Genomic DNA, 25,708 nt, shown 5'->3' with positions numbered 1-25,708 from the left:
ACATCGCTAGCCAGCAGGGCCGCTCCGCCACATCGCTAGCCACCAGGACCGCCCCGCTACATCGCTAGCCACCAGGACCGCCCCGCTACATCGCTAGCCACCAGGAGTATACAGTGTAATAAATGTATGTGACAGGGGATACAGTGTAATAGATGTATGTGACAGGGGGATACAGTGTAATAGATGTATGTGACAGGGGATACAGTGTAATAGATGTATGTGACAGGAGGATACAGTGTAATAGATGTATGTGACAGGAGGATACAGTGTAATAGATGTATGTGACAGGAGGATACAGTGTAATAGATGTATGTGACAGGAGGGGATACAGTGTAATAGATGTATGTGACAGGAGGATACAGTGTAATAGATGTATGTGACAGGAGGATACAGTGTAATAGATGTATGTGACAGGAGGATACAGTGTAATAGATGTATGTGACAGGAGGATACAGTGTAATAGATGTATGTGACAGGAGGGGATACAGTGTAATAGATGTATGTGACAGGGGATACAGTGTAATAGATGTATGTGACAGGAGGATACAGTGTAATAGATGTATGTGACAGGAGGATACAGTGTAATAGATGTATGTGACAGGGGGATACAGTGTAATAGATGTATGTGACAGGAGGATACAGTGTAATAGATGTATGTGACAGGAGGATACAGTGTAATAGATGTATGTGACAGGAGGATACAGTGTAATAGATGTATGTGACAGGAGGATACAGTGTAATAGATGTATGTGACAGGGGGATACAGTGTAATAGATGTATGTGACAGGAGGATACAGTGTAATAGATGTATGTGACAGGAGGATACAGTGTAATAGATGTATGTGACAGGGGATACAGTGTAATAGATGTATGTGACAGGAGGATACAGTGTAATAGATGTATGTGACAGGAGGATACAGTGTAATAGATGTATGTGACAGGAGGATACAGTGTAATAGATGTATGTGACAGGAGGATACAGTGTAATAGATGTATGTGACAGGAGATACAGTGTAATAGATGTATGTGACAGGAGGGGATACAGTGTAATAGATGTATGTGACAGGAGGATACAGTGTAATAGATGTATGTGACAGGGGGATACAGTGTAATAGATGTATGTGACAGGAGGGGATACAGTGTAATAGATGTATGTGACAGGAGGGATACAGTGTAATAGATGTATGTGACAGGGGATACAGTGTAATAGATGTATGTGACAGGAGGATACAGTGTAATAGATGTATGTGACAGGAGGATACAGTGTAATAGATGTATGTGACAGGAGGATACAGTGTAATAGATGTATGTGACAGGAGGATACAGTGTAATAGATGTATGTGACAGGAGGATACAGTGTAATAGATGTATGTGACAGGGGATACAGTGTAATAGATGTATGTGACAGGGGATACAGTGTAATAGATGTATGTGACAGGAGGATACAGTGTAATAGATGTATGTGACAGGAGGATACAGTGTAATAGATGTATGTGACAGGGGGATACAGTGTAATAGATGTATGTGACAGGGGATACAGTGTAATAGATGTATGTGACAGGAGGATACAGTGTAATAGATGTATGTGACAGGAGGGGATACAGTGTAATAGATGTATGTGACAGGAGGATACAGTGTAATAGATGTATGTGACAGGGGATACAGTGTAATAGATGTATGTGACAGGAGGGTACAGTGTAATAGATGTATGTGACAGGGGATACAGTGTAATAGATGTATGTGACAGGAGGATACAGTGTAATAGATGTATGTGACAGGGGATACAGTGTAATAGATGTATGTGACAGGGGATACAGTGTAATAGATGTATGTGACAGGGGGATACAGTGTAATAGATGTATGTGACAGGGGGATACAGTGTAATAGATGTATGTGACAGGAGGATACAGTGTAATAGATGTATGTGACAGGAGGGATACAGTGTAATAGATGTATGTGACAGGAGGGATACAGTGTAATAGATGTATGTGACAGGAGGATACAGTGTAATAGATGTATGTGACAGGAGGATACAGTGTAATAGATGTATGTGACAGGGGATACAGTGTAATAGATGTATGTGACAGGAGGATACAGTGTAATAGATGTATGTGACAGGGGGATACAGTGTAATAGATGTATGTGACAGGAGGATACAGTGTAATAGATGTATGTGACAGGAGGATACAGTGTAATAGATGTATGTGACAGGAGGATACAGTGTAATAGATGTATGTGACAGGAGGATACAGTGTAATAGATGTATGTGACAGGAGGATACAGTGTAATAGATGTATGTGACAGAGGGGATACAGTGTAATAGATGTATGTGACAGGAGGATACAGTGTAATAGATGTATGTGACAGGAGGATACAGTGTAATAGATGTATGTGACAGGGGATACAGTGTAATAGATGTATGTGACAGGAGGGGATACAGTGTAATAGATGTATGTGACAGGGGATACAGTGTAATAGATGTATGTGACAGGAGGATACAGTGTAATAGATGTATGTGACAGGGGATACAGTGTAATAGATGTATGTGACAGGAGGATACAGTGTAATAGATGTATGTGACAGGAGGATACAGTGTAATAGATGTATGTGACAGGAGGATACAGTGTAATAGATGTATGTGACAGGAGGATACAGTGTAATAGATGTATGTGACAGGGGATACAGTGTAATAGATGTATGTGACAGGGGATACAGTGTAATAGATGTATGTGACAGGGGATACAGTGTAATAGATGTATGTGACAGGAGGATACAGTGTAATAGATGTATGTGACAGGAGGATACAGTGTAATAGATGTATGTGACAGGGGGATACAGTGTAATAGATGTATGTGACAGGAGGGTACAGTGTAATAGATGTATGTGACAGGGGGATACAGTGTAATAGATGTATGTGACAGGGGATACAGTGTAATAGATGTATGTGACAGGGAGGATACAGTGTAATAGATGTATGTGACAGGAGGATACAGTGTAATAGATGTATGTGACAGGAGGGGATACAGTGTAATAGATGTATGTGACAGGGGATACAGTGTAATAGATGTATGTGACAGGAGGGGATACAGTGTAATAGATGTATGTGACAGGGGATACAGTGTAATAGATGTATGTGACAGGAGGATACAGTGTAATAGATGTATGTGACAGGGGATACAGTGTAATAGATGTATGTGACAGGGGATACAGTGTAATAGATGTATGTGACAGGAGGATACAGTGTAATAGATGTATGTGACAGGGGATACAGTGTAATAGATGTATGTGACAGGGGATACAGTGTAATAGATGTATGTGACAGGAGGATACAGTGTAATAGATGTATGTGACAGGAGGATACAGTGTAATAGATGTATGTGACAGGAGGATACAGTGTAATAGATGTATGTGACAGGAGGATACAGTGTAATAGATGTATGTGACAGGGGGATACAGTGTAATAGATGTATGTGACAGGGGATACAGTGTAATAGATGTATGTGACAGGAGGATACAGTGTAATAGATGTATGTGACAGGAGGGGATACAGTGTAATAGATGTATGTGACAGGAGGATACAGTGTAATAGATGTATGTGACAGGAGTATACAGTGTAATAGATGTATGTGACAGGGGGATACAGTGTAATAGATGTATGTGACAGGGGATACAGTGTAATAGATGTATGTGACAGGAGGGATACAGTGTAATAGATGTATGTGACAGGAGGGGATACAGTGTAATAGATGTATGTGACAGGAGGATACAGTGTAATAGATGTATGTGACAGGGGATACAGTGTAATAGATGTATGTGACAGGGGATACAGTGTAATAGATGTATGTGACAGGGGATACAGTGTAATAGATGTATGTGACAGGGGATACAGTGTAATAGATGTATGTGACAGGGGATACAGTGTAATAGATGTATGTGACAGGAGGATACAGTGTAATAGATGTATGTGACAGGAGGATACAGTGTAATAGATGTATGTGACAGGAGGATACAGTGTAATAGATGTATGTGACAGGAGGATACAGTGTAATAGATGTATGTGACAGGAGGATACAGTGTAATAGATGTATGTGACAGGGGATACAGTGTAAAGATGTATGTGACAGGGGGGGATACAGTGTAATAGATGTATGTGACAGGGATACAGTGTAATAGATGTATGTGACAGGGGATACAGTGTAATAGATGTATGTGACAGGAGGATACAGTGTAATAGATGTATGTGACCAGGAGGATACAGTGTAATAGATGTATGTGACAGGAGGGGATACAGTGTAATAGATGTATGTGACAGGGGGGGATACAGTGTAATAGATGTATGTGACAGGAGGATACAGTGTAATAGATGTATGTGACAGGAGGATACAGTGTAATAGATGTATGTGACAGGGGATACAGTGTAATAGATGTATGTGACAGGAGGGGATACAGTGTAATAGATGTATGTGACAGGAGGATACAGTGTAATAGATGTATGTGACAGGAGGGATACAGTGTAATAGATGTATGTGACAGGAGGGTACAGTGTAATAGATGTATGTGACAGGAGGGGATACAGTGTAATAGATGTATGTGACAGGGGATACAGTGTAATAGATGTATGTGACAGGAGGGGATACAGTGTAATAGATGTATGTGACAGGAGGATACAGTGTAATAGATGTATGTGACAGGAGGATACAGTGTAATAGATGTATGTGACAGGGATACAGTGTAATAGATGTATGTGACAGGGGATACAGTGTAATAGATGTATGTGACAGGAGGATACAGTGTAATAGATGTATGTGACAGGGGGGGATACAGTGTAATAGATGTATGTGACAGGGGGATACAGTGTAATAGATGTATGTGACAGGGGGGGATACAGTGTAATAGATGTATGTGACAGGGGATACAGTGTAATAGATGTATGTGACAGGGGATACAGTGTAATAGATGTATGTGACAGGGGATACAGTGTAATAGATGTATGTGACAGGGGGATACAGTGTAATAGATGTATGTGACAGGGGATACAGTGTAATAGATGTATGTGACAGGAGGATACAGTGTAATAGATGTATGTGACAGGGAGGATACAGTGTAATAGATGTATGTGACAGGAGGATACAGTGTAATAGATGTATGTGACAGGAGGATACAGTGTAATAGATGTATGTGACAGGAGATACAGTGTAATAGATGTATGTGACAGGGGATACAGTGTAATAGATGTATGTGACAGGGGGGATACAGTGTAATAGATGTATGTGACAGGGGATACAGTGTAATAGATGTATGTGACAGGGGATACAGTGTAATAGATGTATGTGACAGGGGATACAGTGTAATAGATGTATGTGACAGGAGGATACAGTGTAATAGATGTATGTGACAGGAGGGGATACAGTGTAATAGATGTATGTGACAGGGGGGGATACAGTGTAATAGATGTATGTGACAGGAGGATACAGTGTAATAGATGTATGTGACAGGAGGATACAGTGTAATAGATGTATGTGACAGGGGATACAGTGTAATAGATGTATGTGACAGGAGGGGATACAGTGTAATAGATGTATGTGACAGGAGGATACAGTGTAATAGATGTATGTGACAGGAGGGATACAGTGTAATAGATGTATGTGACAGGAGGGTACAGTGTAATAGATGTATGTGACAGGAGGGATACAGTGTAATAGATGTATGTGACAGGGGATACAGTGTAATAGATGTATGTGACAGGAGGGGATACAGTGTAATAGATGTATGTGACAGGAGGATACAGTGTAATAGATGTATGTGACAGGAGGATACAGTGTAATAGATGTATGTGACAGGGGATACAGTGTAATAGATGTATGTGACAGGGGATACAGTGTAATAGATGTATGTGACAGGAGGATACAGTGTAATAGATGTATGTGACAGGGGGGATACAGTGTAATAGATGTATGTGACAGGGGGATACAGTGTAATAGATGTATGTGACAGGGGGGATACAGTGTAATAGATGTATGTGACAGGGGATACAGTGTAATAGATGTATGTGACAGGAGGATACAGTGTAATAGATGTATGTGACAGGAGGATACAGTGTAATAGATGTATGTGACAGGGAGGGGATACAGTGTAATAGATGTATGTGACAGGAGGATACAGTGTAATAGATGTATGTGACAGGGGATACAGTGTAATAGATGTATGTGACAGGGGATACAGTGTAATAGATGTATGTGACAGGGGATACAGTGTAATAGATGTATGTGACAGGAGGATACAGTGTAATAGATGTATGTGACAGGAGGATACAGTGTAATAGATGTATGTGACAGGAGGGGATACAGTGTAATAGATGTATGTGACAGGAGGATACAGTGTAATAGATGTATGTGACAGGGGGATACAGTGTAATAGATGTATGTGACAGGAGGTATACAGTGTAATAGATGTATGTGACAGGAGTATACAGTGTAATAGATGTATGTGACAGGGGGATACAGTGTAATAGATGTATGTGACAGGGGATACAGTGTAATAGATGTATGTGACAGGAGGATACAGTGTAATAGATGTATGTGACAGAGGATACAGTGTAATAGATGTATGTGACAGGAGGATACAGTGTAATAGATGTATGTGACAGGGGATACAGTGTAATAGATGTATGTGACAGGGGATACAGTGTAATAGATGTATGTGACAGGGGGATACAGTGTAATAGATGTATGTGACAGGAGGATACAGTGTAATAGATGTATGTGACAGGAGGATACAGTGTAATAGATGTATGTGACAGGAGGGGATACAGTGTAATAGATGTATGTGACAGGGGATACAGTGTAATAGATGTATGTGACAGGAGGATACAGTGTAATAGATGTATGTGACAGGAGGATACAGTGTAATAGATGTATGTGACAGGGGGGGATACAGTGTAATAGATGTATGTGACAGGAGGATACAGTGTAATAGATGTATGTGACAGGAGGGGATACAGTGTAATAGATGTATGTGACAGGAGGATACAGTGTAATAGATGTATGTGACAGGAGGATACAGTGTAATAGATGTATGTGACAGGGGATACAGTGTAATAGATGTATGTGACAGGAGGGATACAGTGTAATAGATGTATGTGACAGGAGGGGATACAGTGTAATAGATGTATGTGACAGGAGGATACAGTGTAATAGATGTATGTGACAGGGGGATACAGTGTAATAGATGTATGTGACAGGAGGATACAGTGTAATAGATGTATGTGACAGGAGGATACAGTGTAATAGATGTATGTGACAGGAGGATACAGTGTAATAGATGTATGTGACAGGGGATACAGTGTAATAGATGTATGTGACAGGAGGATACAGTGTAATAGATGTATGTGACAGGGGATACAGTGTAATAGATGTATGTGACAGGGGGATACAGTGTAATAGATGTATGTGACAGGGGGATACAGTGTAATAGATGTATGTGACAGGGGGATACAGTGTAATAGATGTATGTGACAGGAGGATACAGTGTAATAGATGTATGTGACAGGAGGATACAGTGTAATAGATGTATGTGACAGGAGGATACAGTGTAATAGATGTATGTGACAGGCGGATACAGTGTAATAGATGTATGTGACAGGAGGATACAGTGTAATAGATGTATGTGACAGGGGATACAGTGTAATAGATGTATGTGACAGGAGGATACAGTGTATAGATGTATGTGACAGGAGGGGATACAGTGTAATAGATGTATGTGACAGGAGGATACAGTGTAATAGATGTATGTGACAGGGGATACAGTGTAATAGATGTATGTGACAGGGGATACAGTGTAATAGATGTATGTGACAGGAAGGATACAGTGTAATAGATGTATGTGACAGGAGGATACAGTGTAATAGATGTATGTGACAGGAGGATACAGTGTAATAGATGTATGTGACAGGAGGGGATACAGTGTAATAGATGTATGTGACAGGAGGGGATACAGTGTAATAGATGTATGTGACAGGGGATACAGTGTAATAGATGTATGTGACAGGAGGATACAGTGTAATAGATGTATGTGACAGGAGTATACAGTGTAATAGATGTATGTGACAGGGGATACAGTGTAATAGATGTATGTGACAGGGGGATACAGTGTAATAGATGTATGTGACAGGGGATACAGTGTAATAGATGTATGTGACAGGGGATACAGTGTAATAGATGTATGTGACAGGAGTATACAGTGTAATAGATGTATGTGACAGGGGGATACAGTGTAATAGATGTATGTGACAGGAGGGGATACAGTGTAATAGATGTATGTGACAGGGGGATACAGTGTAATAGATGTATGTGACAGGGGGATACAGTGTAATAGATGTATGTGACAGGGGGATACAGTGTAATAGATGTATGTGACAGGAGGATACAGTGTAATAGATGTATGTGACAGGAGGGGATACAGTGTAATAGATGTATGTGACAGGGGATACAGTGTAATAGATGTATGTGACAGGGGATACATTGTAATAGATGTATGTGACAGGAGGGGATACAGTGTAATAGATGTATGTGACAGGAGGATACAGTGTAATAGATGTATGTGACAGGAGGATACAGTGTAATAGATGTATGTGACAGGAGGATACAGTGTAATAGATGTATGTGACAGGAGGATACAGTGTAATAGATGTATGTGACAGGAGGATACAGTGTAATAGATGTATGTGACAGGCGGATACAGTGTAATAGATGTATGTGACAGGAGGATACAGTGTAATAGATGTATGTGACAGGAGGATACAGTGTAATAGATGTATGTGACAGGGGATACAGTGTAATAGATGTATGTGACAGGAGGATACAGTGTAATAGATGTATGTGACAGGAGGATACAGTGTAATAGATGTATGTGACAGGAGGATACAGTGTAATAGATGTATGTGACAGGAGGATACAGTGTAATAGATGTATGTGACAGGAGGATACAGTGTAATAGATGTATGTGACAGGGGATACAGTGTAATAGATGTATGTGACAGGGGGATACAGTGTAATAGATGTATGTGACAGGAGGGATACAGTGTAATAGATGTATGTGACAGGGGATACAGTGTAATAGATGTATGTGACAGGAGGATACAGTGTAATAGATGTATGTGACAGGAGGATACAGTGTAATAGATGTATGTGACAGGAGGATACAGTGTAATAGATGTATGTGACAGAGGATACAGTGTAATAGATGTATGTGACAGGGGATACAGTGTAATAGATGTATGTGACAGGGGATACAGTGTAATAGATGTATGTGACAGGGGGATACAGTGTAATAGATGTATGTGACAGGGGATACAGTGTAATAGATGTATGTGACAGGAGGATACAGTGTAATAGATGTATGTGACAGGAGGATACAGTGTAATAGATGTATGTGACAGGGGATACAGTGTAATAGATGTATGTGACAGGAGGATACAGTGTAATAGATGTATGTGACAGGAGGATACAGTGTAATAGATGTATGTGACAGGAGGGTACAGTGTAATAGATGTATGTGACAGGAGGGGATACAGTGTAATAGATGTATGTGACAGGAGGGTACAGTGTAATAGATGTATGTGACAGGAGGGGATACAGTGTAATAGATGTATGTGACAGGAGGGGATACAGTGTAATAGATGTATGTGACAGGAGGATACAGTGTAATAGATGTATGTGACAGGAGGATACAGTGTAATAGATGTATGTGACAGGGGATACAGTGTAATAGATGTATGTGACAGGAGGATACAGTGTAATAGATGTATGTGACAGGAGGATACAGTGTAATAGATGTATGTGACAGGAGGATACAGTGTAATAGATGTATGTGACAGGAGGATACAGTGTAATAGATGTATGTGACAGGAGGATACAGTGTAATAGATGTATGTGACAGGGGATACAGTGTAATAGATGTATGTGACAGGAGGATACAGTGTAATAGATGTATGTGACAGGAGGATACAGTGTAATAGATGTATGTGACAGGGGATACAGTGTAATAGATGTATGTGACAGGAGGATACAGTGTAATAGATGTATGTGACAGGAGGATACAGTGTAATAGATGTATGTGACAGGAGGATACAGTGTAATAGATGTATGTGACAGGAGGGGATACAGTGTAATAGATGTATGTGACAGGAGGATACAGTGTAATAGATGTATGTGACAGGAGGATACAGTGTAATAGATGTATGTGACAGGGGGATACAGTGTAATAGATGTATGTGACAGGGGATACAGTGTAATAGATGTATGTGACAGGGGATACAGTGTAATAGATGTATGTGACAGGAGTATACAGTGTAATAGATGTATGTGACAGGGGGATACAGTGTAATAGATGTATGTGACAGGGGATACAGTGTAATAGATGTATGTGACAGGAGGATACAGTGTAATAGATGTATGTGACAGGGGATACAGTGTAATAGATGTATGTGACAGGGGGATACAGTGTAATAGATGTATGTGACAGGAGGATACAGTGTAATAGATGTATGTGACAGGAGGATACAGTGTAATAGATGTATGTGACAGGAGGATACAGTGTAATAGATGTATGTGACAGGAGGATACAGTGTAATAGATGTATGTGACAGGAGGATACAGTGTAATAGATGTATGTGACAGGGGGATACAGTGTAATAGATGTATGTGACAGGAGGATACAGTGTAATAGATGTATGTGACAGGGGATACAGTGTAATAGATGTATGTGACAGGAGGATACAGTGTAATAGATGTATGTGACAGGAGGGGATACAGTGTAATAGATGTATGTGACAGGGGGATACAGTGTAATAGATGTATGTGACAGGAGGATACAGTGTAATAGATGTATGTGACAGGAGGATACAGTGTAATAGATGTATGTGACAGGGGGATACAGTGTAATAGATGTATGTGACAGGAGGGATACAGTGTAATAGATGTATGTGACAGGGGATACAGTGTAATAGATGTATGTGACAGGGGATACAGTGTAATAGATGTATGTGACAGGGGGATACAGTGTAATAGATGTATGTGACAGGGGATACAGTGTAATAGATGTATGTGACAGGGGGATACAGTGTAATAGATGTATGTGACAGGGGATACAGTGTAATAGATGTATGTGACAGGGGATACAGTGTAATAGATGTATGTGACAGGAGGATACAGTGTAATAGATGTATGTGACAGGGGGATACAGTGTAATAGATGTATGTGACAGGAGGGGATACAGTGTAATAGATGTATGTGACAGGAGGGTACAGTGTAATAGATGTATGTGACAGGAGATACAGTGTAATAGATGTATGTGACAGGAGGATACAGTGTAATAGATGTATGTGACAGGGGATACAGTGTAATAGATGTATGTGACAGGAGGATACAGTGTAATAGATGTATGTGACAGGAGGATACAGTGTAATAGATGTATGTGACAGGAGGATACAGTGTAATAGATGTATGTGACAGGAGGATACAGTGTAATAGATGTATGTGACAGGAGGATACAGTGTAATAGATGTATGTGACAGGAGGATACAGTGTAATAGATGTATGTGACAGGGGATACAGTGTAATAGATGTATGTGACAGGGGATACAGTGTAATAGATGTATGTGACAGGAGGGTACAGTGTAATAGATGTATGTGACAGGAGATACAGTGTAATAGATGTATGTGACAGGAGGATACAGTGTAATAGATGTATGTGACAGGGGATACAGTGTAATAGATGTATGTGACAGGGGATACAGTGTAATAGATGTATGTGACAGGAGGATACAGTGTAATAGATGTATGTGACAGGGGATACAGTGTAATAGATGTATGTGACAGGAGGATACAGTGTAATAGATGTATGTGACAGGAGGATACAGTGTAATAGATGTATGTGACAGGAGGATACAGTGTAATAGATGTATGTGACAGGAGGATACAGTGTAATAGATGTATGTGACAGGAGGATACAGTGTAATAGATGTATGTGACAGGAGGATACAGTGTAATAGATGTATGTGACAGGAGGATACAGTGTAATAGATGTATGTGACAGGAGGATACAGTGTAATAGATGTATGTGACAGGGGATACAGTGTAATAGATGTATGTGACAGGGGATACAGTGTAATAGATGTATGTGACAGGGGATACAGTGTAATAGATGTATGTGACAGGAGGATACAGTGTAATAGATGTATGTGACAGGAGGATACAGTGTAATAGATGTATGTGACAGGAGGATACAGTGTAATAGATGTATGTGACAGGGGATACAGTGTAATAGATGTATGTGACAGGAGGATACAGTGTAATAGATGTATGTGACAGGAGGATACAGTGTAATAGATGTATGTGACAGGAGATACAGTGTAATAGATGTATGTGACAGGGGATACAGTGTAATAGATGTATGTGACAGGGGATACAGTGTAATAGATGTATGTGACAGGAGGGGATACAGTGTAATAGATGTATGTGACAGGGGATACAGTGTAATAGATGTATGTGACAGGAGGATACAGTGTAATAGATGTATGTGACAGGAGGATACAGTGTAATAGATGTATGTGACAGGAGGATACAGTGTAATAGATGTATGTGACAGGAGGATACAGTGTAATAGATGTATGTGACAGGAGGATACAGTGTAATAGATGTATGTGACAGGAGGATACAGTGTAATAGATGTATGTGACAGGGGATACAGTGTAATAGATGTATGTGACAGGGGATACAGTGTAATAGATGTATGTGACAGGGGGATACAGTGTAATAGATGTATGTGACAGGGGATACAGTGTAATAGATGTATGTGACAGGGGGATACAGTGTAATAGATGTATGTGACAGGGGATACAGTGTAATAGATGTATGTGACAGGGGATACAGTGTAATAGATGTATGTGACAGGAGGATACAGTGTAATAGATGTATGTGACAGGGGGATACAGTGTAATAGATGTATGTGACAGGAGGGGATACAGTGTAATAGATGTATGTGACAGGAGGGTACAGTGTAATAGATGTATGTGACAGGAGATACAGTGTAATAGATGTATGTGACAGGAGGATACAGTGTAATAGATGTATGTGACAGGAGGGATACAGTGTAATAGATGTATGTGACAGGAGGGATACAGTGTAATAGATGTATGTGACAGGGGATACAGTGTAATAGATGTATGTGACAGGGGATACAGTGTAATAGATGTATGTGACAGGAGGATACAGTGTAATAGATGTATGTGACAGGAGGATACAGTGTAATAGATGTATGTGACAGGGGATACAGTGTAATAGATGTATGTGACAGGAGGGGATACAGTGTAATAGATGTATGTGACAGGAGATACAGTGTAATAGATGTATGTGACAGGAGGATACAGTGTAATAGATGTTGGATACATGTGGATACAGTGTAATAGATGTTGGATACATGCGGATACACTGTATCCCTGACATTCATGCAGTATAAGTCTATCTGGGATATTATTCTCCTCTGGTTACAGGAAGGGGTGGGGGGGCTGTCACTCTGGGGACCCCCGGGGCAGTTTCTTCAGAAGAATTTGCCTATTTTCTGGGGTAACTTCCTGTCTGCTCTGGATCCTTTCTATGAGATCGCGGGCGTTGGACGGGGCTGGGTTCCTCATTCTCTGTGTGTGAACTATGTCAGCAAAACTCTCACCCCCCCCCCCCCTTCATCCCTGGGACGCACCACATCCCTGATATTTCTCCTGCTCCCCTCCCCCAAGTCCTGTAACTTTGGAGTAATTGTTTGGTCATTTTCTACCACTAGCCGATATCTTCTCAGTTCTGTCCACTGGGACTCCTGTCACTCCCAGGCATCTTGTAAGCCTTGATCCCACCTCCAGATGTTTCCCACCATCTTCCCTTCCCATAGGATAACACTCCGCGCCTTTGTACTTGTTCACATTACTTCCTTATCTTCACACCCCTGGGTCTACTTCAAGGACCTCTACACTGTCTCCGCATAGCTCTCCATATTTTCCATTAGTGTCAAGTCCAATCTCCCTGCACCCCTGATCCCGGCCTCAGAGGTCCCATCCACCTGCTGTTACAGGTCTACTGGCAGTGGATTGTCAGCTCTTAAGCTTGAACTGATGTGAAGTTCTGCAACAACCAGAGGGGTCAAAGGAAGACGAGCGTTGGCTTTATCCTCCAGACATCACCATCTTCTAGTGCCCCAGCTATGATTCTCAAGAATGCTCCAGGACCACTCCTCACCCCACAGGATGTGTCAACCTAGAACCCGTCTAGATCACCCTTGTGGTCCCTCTCATAGGTTGTAGCACCACTTACCTCTCATAGCTCTGGACAGGACAGCAGAGGTCTTCTAGATGATCCAAAAGGTCCTTCAGATATGGATCAGGAAGGTTTTCCGGATCCCAGGAAGGAGGTCACTGGTGTACGATGGATGTTTCTTGGTGGTTGGATTGTCTTCTACAAGCAGAGGATGTTCTTGAGAAGTTCTTTGTGTAGTACCGGGTGGCCTCAGGTGCCAGGAGATGCTTTTCTATAGTCTTTGGCTTCAGGGTTTACAGAGACGGATCTGAATGGAAAAACTAGTCTGAAAGATTCCTTTGGATGCCAGACTTGGTCTCTTTGTAGCGAGTTTCGGAGTTGGTTTAGATGGATTCAGGTAGCAGGAGATGGTGCTGGTGCTCGGTTGATTTGAGGACGCCTCTGGACCTCGGAGGTGATTGGTCGTGTTCCTCAACGCCAGAAGATGTCCTCTGGTGGCGGATAGGCGTCGGTGGCATAAGATGCCCACCGGTGGGAGAAGGTCCTCAGCTGTCGCCTCTATGCACTGCTCTACTCTGCAGAGATGCTGCTAATAAGTGTCCAGGGCGTTTCACGCTGGGAGAGTCAGGGTGCAATACTCTGCAGAGCAGAAGGAAGTGACTGAGAGGAGGAAGTTCAGAAAGAGAAGTAAGTGAGAGCCGCCTGCAGCCTCAGCTGGGTCTGTGCGCCCCTTCCTCCCCTGCCCCTTACATCTGGAGGAGTCCAGCCATTAACCCCTTCCGTCTCTGACATTCCAGGGGGGAGCTGGGGGGCTCTGGTCACATCTGGAGGGGATCACACAGCAGAGGCTGAGATTCTCAACCCCATCACACTTAACTATTTGACCCTTGAACCATAACCCCTATGAGGAAGTGCACTGCCAGCAATATCCCAGTATGTCGCCATGTAGTCCCGGGACAGCCCTGACCTGCACATAGACTTTGCATGTAATTGTCTGCCATGCAGTGGTCCAGGACTCTGGGGGTGGGATGTGGCCTCCATTACATCAGGCGCAGCAGATGTCACCCAGCTTTCTCTGTGCCCTGAAAGGGTAACCTTGGCACAGGCTCTGGGGATGTAACAAGGAAATAGCTTTTCAGGATCCTAGGAAAGCAGAGTGTGATGCAGCGGATTGGAAGCACAGTGTATTGGGGATGACTAGCTGCGGCATGGGGGCACAGGAGGCAGCAGCGGGCACAGGAGGCAGCAGCGGGCACGGCTTCCTGCCGCCACCAGCACTGATGACGACAAGAGATTACTGCACAATTTCCTTCTACTTCTGCAAAATAATATCGCAACCCACAGAAAAGATGCAGCGCGAGGAAACTCCTACATTAACCCACCAACTGCATAGTACTACTACTCCTATTCTCTACAAATGCTACTACTTCTATTTTGTATATATGGGTACAGTACAGTACTACTACTCCTATCCTGTATATATGGGCACAACACAGTACTACTACTCCTATCCTGTATATATGAGCACAGCACAGTACTACTACTCCTATCCTGTATATATGGACACAGCACAGTACTACTACTCCTATCCTGTATATATGGGCACAGCACAGTACTACTACTCCTATCCTGTATATATGGGCACAGCACAGTACTACTACTCCTATACTTTATATATGAGCACAGCACAGTACTACTACTCCTATCCTGTATATATGGGCACAGCACAGTACTACTACTCCTATCCTGTATATATGGGCACAGCACACTACTACTACTCCTATCCTGTATATATGGGCACAGTACTACTACTCCTATCCTGTATATATGGGCACAGTACTACTACTCCTATTCTGTATATATGGGCACAGTACTACTACTCCTATCCTGTATATATGGGCACAGCACAGTACTACTACTCCTGTCCTGTATATATGGGCACAGCACAGTACTACTACTCCTATCCTGTATATATGGGCACAGCACAGTACTACTACTCCTATTCTGTATATATGGGCACAGCACAGTACTACTACTCCTATCCTGTATATATGGGTGTAGCACAGTACTACTACTCCTATCCTGTATATATTCAGAACAATTGAACAACTGCACAAATTATCATTATTCCCATAAAGCCCATGTTCGGCGCCTGCAGCTCCACATCCACCGGATCCTAAAAACATCTAGAATGTCTGCACCAGGAGGGGAGATGACAGAGAGGAGAAGCGCTGCGCACCCCCGCCCCTCTCCATAGAGATACATGGCGCATGGTGCCGTAATACCGGAAAACATAGGACTTCTCCTATCTTTTCCTTGGTACGGAATGGCCCTACTGCGCATATATTAACTGGCCATATTAACGTCCCCAGCAGCCATGTGAATGTAGCCCTAGGGACACTGAAGGAGAAGCCCCTCCAAACTAGAAAGGCCCTCCCCGTGCCCAGCCCCTCATAATCCAGAGAGCGCACCTTCACCAGGAGAAGAGAACAGGACAGACTAAGGGACACTAAGGAGAGAGGTCCTCCCCGTGCCCAGCCCCTCATAATCCAGAGAGCGCACCTTCACCAGGAGGGGAGAGGACAGACTAAGGGACACTAAGGAGAGAGGTCCTCCCCGTGCCCAGCCCCTCATAATCCAGAGAGCGCACCTTCACCAGGAGGGGAGAGGACAGACTAAGGGACACTAAGGAGAGAGGTCCTCCCCGTACCCAGCCCCTCATAATCCAGAGAGCGCACCTTCACCAGGAGGGGAGAGGACAGACTAAGGGGCACTAAGGAGAGAGGCCCTCCCCGTACCCAGCCTCTCATAATCCAGAGAGCGCAACTTCACCAGGAGGGGAGAGGACAGACTAAGGGACACTAAGGAGAGAGGCCCTGCCCGTGCCCAGCCTCTCATACTCCAGAGAGCGCACCTTCACCAGGAGGGGAGAGGACATACTAAGGGACACTAAGGAGAGAGGTCCTCCCCGTGCCCAGCCTCTCATACTCCAGAGAGCGCACCTTCACCAGGGGGGGAGAGGACAGACTAAGGGGCACTAAGGAGAGAGGCCCTGCCCGTGCCCAGCCTCTCATACTCCAGAGAGCGCACCTTCACCAGGAGGGGAGAGGACATACTAAGGGACACTAAGGAGAGAGGTCCTCCCCGTGCCCAGCCTCTCATACTCCAGAGAGCGCACCTTCACCAGGAGGAGAGAGGACAGACTAAGGGGCACTAAGGAGAGAGGTCCTCCCCGTGCCCAGCCTCTCATAATCCAGAGAGCGCACCTTCACCAGGAGGGAGAGGACAGACTAAGGGACACTAAGGAGAGAGGCCCTCCCCGTGCACAGCCTCTCATACTCCAGAGAGCGCACAATAACCAGGAGGGAGAGGACAGACTAAGGGACACTAAGGAGAGAGGCCCTCCCCGTGCCCAGCCTCTCATACTCCAGAGAGCGCACCTTCACCAGGAGGAGAGAGGACAGACTAAGGGACACTAAGGAGAGAGGCCCTCCCCGTGCCCAGCCTCTCATACTCCAGAGAGCGCACCTTCACCAGGAGGAGAGAGGACAGACTAAGGGGCACTAAGGAGAGAGGTCCTCCCCGTGCCCAGCCTCTCATAATCCAGAGAGCGCAACTTCACCAGGAGGGGAGAGGACAGACTAAGGGACACTAAGGAGAGAGGCCCTCCCCGTGCCCAGCCCCTCATAATCCAGAGAGCGCACCTTCACCAGCAGGGAGAGGACAGACTAAGGGACACTAAGGAGAGAGGCCCTCCCCGTGCCCAGCCCCTCATAATCCAGAGAGCGCACCTTCACCAGGAGGGAGAGGACAGACAAAGGGACACTAAGGAGAGAGGCCCTCCCCGTGCCCAGCCTCTCATACTCCAGAGAGCGCACCTTCACCAGGAGGGAGAGGACAGACTAAGGGACACTAAGGAGAGAGGCCCTCCCCGTGCCCAGCCTCTCATACTCCAGAGAGCGCACCTTCACCAGGAGGGAGAGGACAGACTAAGGGACACTAAGGAGAGAGGCCCTCCCCGTGCCCAGCCTCTCATACTCCAGGGAGCGCACGTTAACCAGGAGGGAGAGGACAGACTAAGGGAAACTAAGGAGAGAGGTCCTCCCCGTGCCCAGCCTCTCATACTCCAGAGAGCTCACCTTCACCAGGAGGAGAGAGGACAGACTAAGAGACACTAAGGAGAGAGGCCCTCCCCGTGCCCAGCCTCTCATACTCCAGGGAGCGCACCTTCACCAGGAGGGAGAGGACAGACTAAGGGACACTAAGGAGAGAGGTCCTCCCCGTGCCCAGCCTCTCATACTCCAGAGAGCTCACCTTCACCAGGGGGGAGAGGACAGACTAAGGGACACTAAGGAGCGGCCCTCCCCGTGCCCAGCCTCTCATACTCCAGAGAGTGCACCTTCACCAGGAGGGAGAGGACAGACTAAGGGACACTGAGGAGAGAGGTCCTCCCCGTGCCCAGCCTCTCATATTCCAGAGAGTGCACCTTCACCAGGGGGGAGAGGACAGACTAAGGGACACTAAGGAGAGAGGCCCTCCCCGTGCCCAGCCCCTCATAATCCAGAGAGCGCACCTTCACCAGGAGGGAGAGGACAGACTAAGGGACACTAAGGAGAGAGGCCCTCCCCGTGCCCAGCCTCTCGTACTCCAGAGAGCGCACCTTCACCACGAGGGAGAGGACAGACTAAGGGACACTAGGGAGAGAGGCCCTCCCCGTGCCCAGCCCCTCATAATCCAGAGAGCGCACCTTCACCAGGAGGGGAGAGGACAGACTAAGGGACACTAAGGAGAGAGGCCCTCCCCGTGCCCAGCCTCTCATACTCCAGAGAGCGCACCTTCACCAGGAGGGAGAGGACAGACTAAGGGACACTAAGGAGAGAGGCCCTCCCCGTGCCCAGCCTCTCATACTCCAGAGAGCGCACCTTCACCAGGAGGGAGAGGACAGACTAAGGGACACTAAGGAGAGAGGCCCTCTCCGTGCCCAGCCTCTCATACTCCAGAGAGCGCACCTTCACCAGGAGGGATAGGACAGACTAAGGGACACTAAGGAGAGAGGCCCTCCCCGTGCCCAGCCTCTCATACTCCAGGGAGCGCACCTTCACCAGGAGGGAGAGGACAGACTAAGGGACACTAAGGAGAGAGGTCCTCCCCGTGCCCAGCCTCTCATACTCCAGAGAGCTCACCTTCACCAGGAGGAGAGAGGACAGACTAAGAGACACTAAGGAGAGAGGTGCTCCCCGTGCCCAGCCTCTCATAATCCAGAGAGCTCACCTTCACCAGGGGGGAGAGGACAGACTAAGGGACACTAAGGAGAGGCCCTCCCCGTGCCCAGCCTCTCATACTCCAGAGAGCGCACCTTCACCAGGAGGGAGAGGACAGACTAAGGGACACTGAGGAGAGAGGTCCTCCCCGTGCCCAGCCTCTCATACTCCAGAGAGCGCACCTTCACCAGGGGGAGAGGATAGACTAAGGGGCACTAAGGAGAGAGGCCCTCCCTGTGCCCAGCCTCTCATACTCCAGAGAGCGCACCTTCACCAGGAGGGGAGAGGACAGACTAAGGGACACTAAGGAGAGAGGCCCTCCTTGTGCCCAGCCTCTCATACTCCAGAGAACGCACCTTCACCAGGAGGGGAGAGGACAGACTAAGGGACACTAAGGAGAGAGGTCCTCCCCGTGCCCATCCTCTCATACTCCAGAGAGCGCACCTTCACCAGAAGGGAGAGGACAGATTAAGGGACACTAAGGAGAGAGGCCCTCCCCGTGCCCAGCCTCTCATACTCCAGGGAGCGCACCTTCACCAGGAGGGAGAGGACAGACTAAGGGACACTAAGGAGAGAGGTCCTCCCCGTGCCCAGCCTCTCATACTCCAGAGAGCGCACTTCACCAGGAGGGGAGAGGACAGACTAAGGGACACTAAGGAGAGAGGCCGTCCCCGTGCCCAGCCCCTCATACTCCAGAGAGCGCACCTTCACCAGGGGGAGAGGACAGACTAAGGGACACTAAGGAGAGAGGTCCTCCCCGTGCCCAGCCTCTCATACTCCAGAGAGCGCACCTTCACCAGGGGGGAGAGGACAGACTAAGTGTCACTAAGGAGAGAGGTCCTCCCCGTGCCCAGCCTCTCATACTCCAGAGAGCACACCTTCACCAGGAGGGGAGAGGACAGGCTAAGGGACACTAAGGAGAGAGGCCCTCCCCGTGCCCAGCCTCTCATACTCCAGAGAGCGCCCCTTCACCAGGAGGGAGAGGACAGACTAAGGGACACTAAGGAGAGAGGCCCTCCCTGTGCCCAAGCCCCTCATACTCCAGAGAGCGCACCTTCACCAGGAGGGAGAGGACAGACTAAGGGACACTAAGGAGAGAGGCCCTCCCCGTGCCCAGCCTCTCATACTCCAGAGAGCGCACCTTCACCAGGGGGAGAGGATAGACTAAGGGGCACTAAGGAGAGAGGCCCTCCCTGTGCCCAGCCTCTCATACTCCAGAGAGCGCACCTTCACCAGGAGGGGAGAGGACAGACTAAGGGACACTAAGGAGAGGCCCTCCCCGTGCCCAGCCTCTCATACTCCAGAGAGCGCACCTTCACCAGGAGGGAGAGGACAGACTAAGGGACACTGAGGAGAGAGGTCCTCCCCGTGCCCAGCCTCTCATACTCCAGAGAGCGCACCTTCACCAGGGGGAGAGGATAGACTAAGGGGCACTAAGGAGAGAGGCCCTCCCTGTGCCCAGCCTCTCATACTCCAGAGAGCGCACCTTCACCAGGAGGGGAGAGGACAGACTAAGGGACACTAAGGAGAGAGGCCCTCCTTGTGCCCAGCCTCTCATACTCCAGAGAACGCACCTTCACCAGGAGGGGAGAGGACAGACAAAGGGACACTAAGGAGAGAGGTCCTCCCCGTGCCCATCCTCTCATACTCCAGAGAGCGCACCTTCACCAGAAGGGAGAGGACAGATTAAGGGACACTAAGGAGAGAGGTCCTCCCCGTGCCCAGCCTCTCATACTCCAGAGAGCGCACTTCACCAGGAGGGGAGAGGACAGACTAAGGGACACTAAGGAGAGAGGCCCTCCCCGTGCCCAGCCCCTCATACTCCAGAGAGCGCACCTTAACCAGGGGGAGAGGACAGACTAAGGGACACTAAGGAGAGAGGTCCTCCCCGTGCCCAGCCTCTCATACTCCAGAGAGCGCACCTTCACCAGGGGGGAGAGGACAGACTAAGTGTCACTAAGGAGAGAGGTCCTCCCCGTGCCCAGCCTCTCATACTCCAGAGAGCACACCTTCACAAGGAGGGGAGAGGACAGGCTAAGGGACACTAAGGAGAGAGGCCCTCCCCGTGCCCAGCCTCTCATACTCCAGAGAGCGCCCCTTCACCAGGAGGGAGAGGACAGACTAAGGGACACTAAGGAGAGAGGCCCTCCCTGTGCCCAAGCCCCTCATACTCCAGAGAGCGCACCTTCACCAGGAGGGAGAGGACAGACTAAGGGACACTAAGGAGAGAGGCCCTCCCCGTGCCCAGCCTCTCATACTCCAGAGAGCGCACCTTCACCAGGGGGAGAGGATAGACTAAGGGGCACTAAGGAGAGAGGCCCTCCCTGTGCCCAGCCTCTCATACTCCAGAGAGCGCACCTTCACCAGGAGGGAGAGGACAGACTAAGGGACACTAAGGAGAGAGGCCCTCCCTGTGCCCATCCTCTCATACTCCAGAGAACGCACCTTCACCAGGAGGGGAGAGGACAGACTAAGGGACACTAAGGAGAGAGGTCCTCCCCGTGCCCATCCTCTCATACTCCAGAGAGCGCACCTTCACCAGAAGGGAGAGGACAGATTAAGGGACACTAAGGAGAGAGGTCCTCCCCGTGCCCAGCCTCTCATACTCCAGAGAGCGCACTTCACCAGGAGGGGAGAGGACAGACTAAGGGACACTAAGGAGAGAGGCCCTCCCCGTGCCCAGCCCCTCATACTCCAGAGAGCGCACCTTCACCAGAGGGAGAGGACAGACTAAGGGACACTAAGGAGAGAGGTCCTCCCCGTGCCCAGCCTCTCATACTCCAGAGAGCGCACCTTCACCAGGAGGGAGAGGACAGACTAAGGGACACTAAGGAGAGAGGCCCTCCCTGTGCCCAAGCCCCTCATACTCCAGAGAGCGCACCTTCACCAGGAGGGAGAGGACAGACTAAGGGACACTAAGGAGAGAGGCCCTCCCCGTGCCCAGCCTCTCATACTCCAGAGAGCGCACCTTCACCAGGAGGGAGAGGACAGACTAAGGGACACTAAGGAGAGAGGCCCTCCCCGTGCCCAGCCTCTCATACTCCAGAGAGCGCACCTTCACCAGGAGGGATAGGACAGACTAAGGGACACTAAGGAGAGAGGCCCTCCCCGTGCCCAGCCTCTCATACTCCAGGGAGCGCACCTTCACCAGGAGGGAGAGGACAGACTAAGGGACACTAAGGAGAGAGGTCCTCCCCGTGCCCAGCCTCTCATACTCCAGAGAGCTCACCTTCACCAGGAGGAGAGAGGACAGACTAAGGGACACTAAGGAGAGAGGCCCTCCCCGTGCCCAGCCTCTCATACTCCAGAGAGCGCACCTTCACCAGGAGGGGAGAGGACAGACTAAGGGACACTAAGGAGAGAGGTCCTCCCCGTGCCCAGCCTCTCATACTCCAGAGAGCGCACCTTCACCAGGAGGGAGAGGACAGACTAAGGGACACTAAGGAGAGAGGCCCTCCCCGTGCCCAGCCTCTCATACTCCAGAGAGCTCACCTTCACCAGGAGGAGAGAGGACAGACTAAGGGACACTAAGGAGAGAGGCCCTCCCCGTGCCCAGCCTCTCATACTCCAGAGAGCGCACCTTCACCAGGAGGGGAGAGGACAGACTAAGAGACACTAAGGAGAGAGGTGCTCCCTGTGCCCAGCCTCTCATAATCCAGAGAGCTCACCTTCACCAGGGGGGAGAGGACAGACTAAGGGACACTAAGGAGAGGCCCTCCCCGTGCCCAGCCTCTCATACTCCAGAGAGCGCACCTTCACCAGGAGGGAGAGGACAGACTAAGGGACACTAAGGAGAGAGGTCCTCCCCGTGCCCAGCCTCTCATACTTCAGAGAGCGCACCTTCACCAGGGGGAGAGGATAGACTAAGGGGCACTAAGGAGAGAGGCCCTCCCTGTGCCCAGCCTCTCATACTCCAGAGAGCGCACCTTCACCAGGAGGGGAGAGGACAGACTAAGGGACACTAAGGAGAGAGGCCCTCCTTGTGCCCAGCCTCTCATACTCCAGAGAACGCACCTTCACCAGGAGGGGAGAGGACAGACTAAGGGACACTAAGGAGAGAGGTCCTCCCCGTGCCCATCCTCTCATATTTCAGAGAGCGCACCTTCACCAGAAGGGAGAGGACAGATTAAGGGACACTAAGGAGAGAGGTCCTCCCCGTGCCCAGCCTCTCATACTCCAGAGAGCGCACTTCACCAGGAGGGGAGAGGACAGACTAAGGGACACTAAGGAGAGAGGCCCTCCCCGTGCCCAGCCCCTCATACTCCAGAGAGCGCACCTTCACAAGGGGGAGAGGACAGACTAAGGGACACTAAGGAGAGAGGTCCTCCCCGTGCCCAGCCTCTCATACTCCAGAGAGCGCACCTTCACCAGGGGGGAGAGGACAGACTAATTGTCACTAAGGAGAGAGGTCCTCCCCGTGCCCAGCCTCTCATACTCCAGAGAGCACACCTTCACCAGGAGGGGAGAGGACAGGCTAAGGGACACTAAGGAGAGAGGCCCTCCCCGTGCCCAGCCTCTCATACTCCAGAGAGCGCCCCTTCACCAGGAGGGAGAGGACAGACTAAGGGACACTAAGGAGAGAGGCCCTCCCTGTGCCCAAGCCCCTCATACTCCAGAGAGCGCACCTTCACCAGGAGGGAGAGGACAGACTAAGGGACACTAAGGAGAGAGGCCCTCCCTGTGCCCAGCCTCTCATACTCCAGAGAGCGCACCTTCACCAGGAGGGGAGAGGACAGACTAAGGGACACTAAGGAGAGAGGCCCTCCCTGTGCCCAGCCTCTCATACTCCAGAGAACGCACCTTCACCAGGAGGGGAGAGGACAGACTAAGGGACACTAAGGAGAGAGGTCCTCCCCGTGCCCATCCTCTCATACTCCAGAGAGCGCACCTTCACCAGAAGGGAGAGGACAGATTAAGGGACACTAAGGAGAGAGGTCCTCCCCGTGCCCAGCCTCTCATACTCCAGAGAGCGCACTTCACCAGGAGGGGAGAGGACAGACTAAGGGACACTAAGGAGAGAGGCCCTCCCCGTGCCCAGCCCCTCATACTCCAGAGAGCGCACCTTCACCAGAGGGAGAGGACAGACTAAGGGACACTAAGGAGAGAGGTCCTCCCCGTGCCCAGCCTCTCATACTCCAGAGAGCGCACCTTCACCAGGAGGGAGAGGACAGACTAAGGGACACTAAGGAGAGAGGCCCTCCCTGTGCCCAAGCCCCTCATACTCCAGAGAGCGCACCTTCACCAGGAGGGAGAGGACAGACTAAGGGACACTAAGGAGAGAGGCCCTCCCCGTGCCCAGCCTCTCATACTCCAGAGAGCGCACCTTCACCAGGAGGGAGAGGACAGACTAAGGGACACTAAGGAGAGAGGCCCTCCCCGTGCCCAGCCTCTCATACTCCAGAGAGCGCACCTTCACCAGGAGGGGAGAGGACAGACTAAGGGACACTAAGGAGAGAGGCCCCCCCCCCCCGTGCCCAGCCTCTCATACTCCAGAGAGCGCACCTTCACCAGGAGGGAGAGGACAGACTATGGGACACTAAGGAGAGGGGCCCTCAGCTTGCCCAGCCCCTCATACTACAGAGAGCGCACCTTCACCAGGAGGGGAGAGGACAGACTAAGGGACACTAAGGAGAGAGGCCCTCCCCGTGCCCAGCCTCTCATACTCCAGAGAGCGCACCTTCACCAGGGTAGAGAGGACAGACTAAGGGACACTAAGGAGAGGGGCCCTCAGCGTGCCCAGCCCCTCATAGTACAGAGAGCGCACCTTCACCAGGAGGGGAGAGGACAGACTAAGGGACACTAAGGAGAGAGGCCCTTCCCGTGCCCAGCCTCTCATACTCCAGAGAGCGCACCTTCACCAGGAGGAGAGGACAGACTAAGGGACACTAAGGAGAGAGGTCCTCCCCGTGCCCAGCCTCTCATACTCCAGAGAGCGCACCTTCACCAAGAGGGAAGAGGACAGACTAAGGGACACCAAGGAGAGAGGCCCTCCCCGTGCCCAGCCTCTCATACTCCAGAGAGCGCACCTTCACCAGGAGGGGAGATGACAGAGAGGAGAAGCGCTGCGCACCCCTGCCCCTCTCCATAGAGATACATGGCGCATGGTGCCGTAATACCGGAAAACATAGGACTTGTCCTATCTTT

General features: G+C 48.2%; 1 protein-coding gene across 1 annotated transcript in view; it reads right to left on the bottom strand.

The window, feature by feature from the left end:
- RHOG (ras homolog family member G) overlaps positions 1 to 15,072 on the bottom strand; it is a 48,220-nt gene extending 33,148 nt beyond the window's left edge. The window contains exon 1 of the mRNA XM_072133615.1: positions 14,361 to 15,072. The gene's annotated coding sequence lies outside the window, so the exon portion shown is untranslated. The remainder of the gene's footprint in view (positions 1 to 14,360) is intronic.
- Positions 15,073 to 25,708: the final 10,636 nt, after the last annotated feature.

Source organism: Engystomops pustulosus, chromosome 2 (genome assembly GCF_040894005.1).
Source record: "Engystomops pustulosus chromosome 2, aEngPut4.maternal, whole genome shotgun sequence".
Classification (NCBI taxonomy): Eukaryota; Metazoa; Chordata; class Amphibia; order Anura; family Leptodactylidae; genus Engystomops; species Engystomops pustulosus.
Note: the sequence above shows the minus strand (reverse complement) of the source record. Positions and strands in the feature narration are given on the sequence as shown.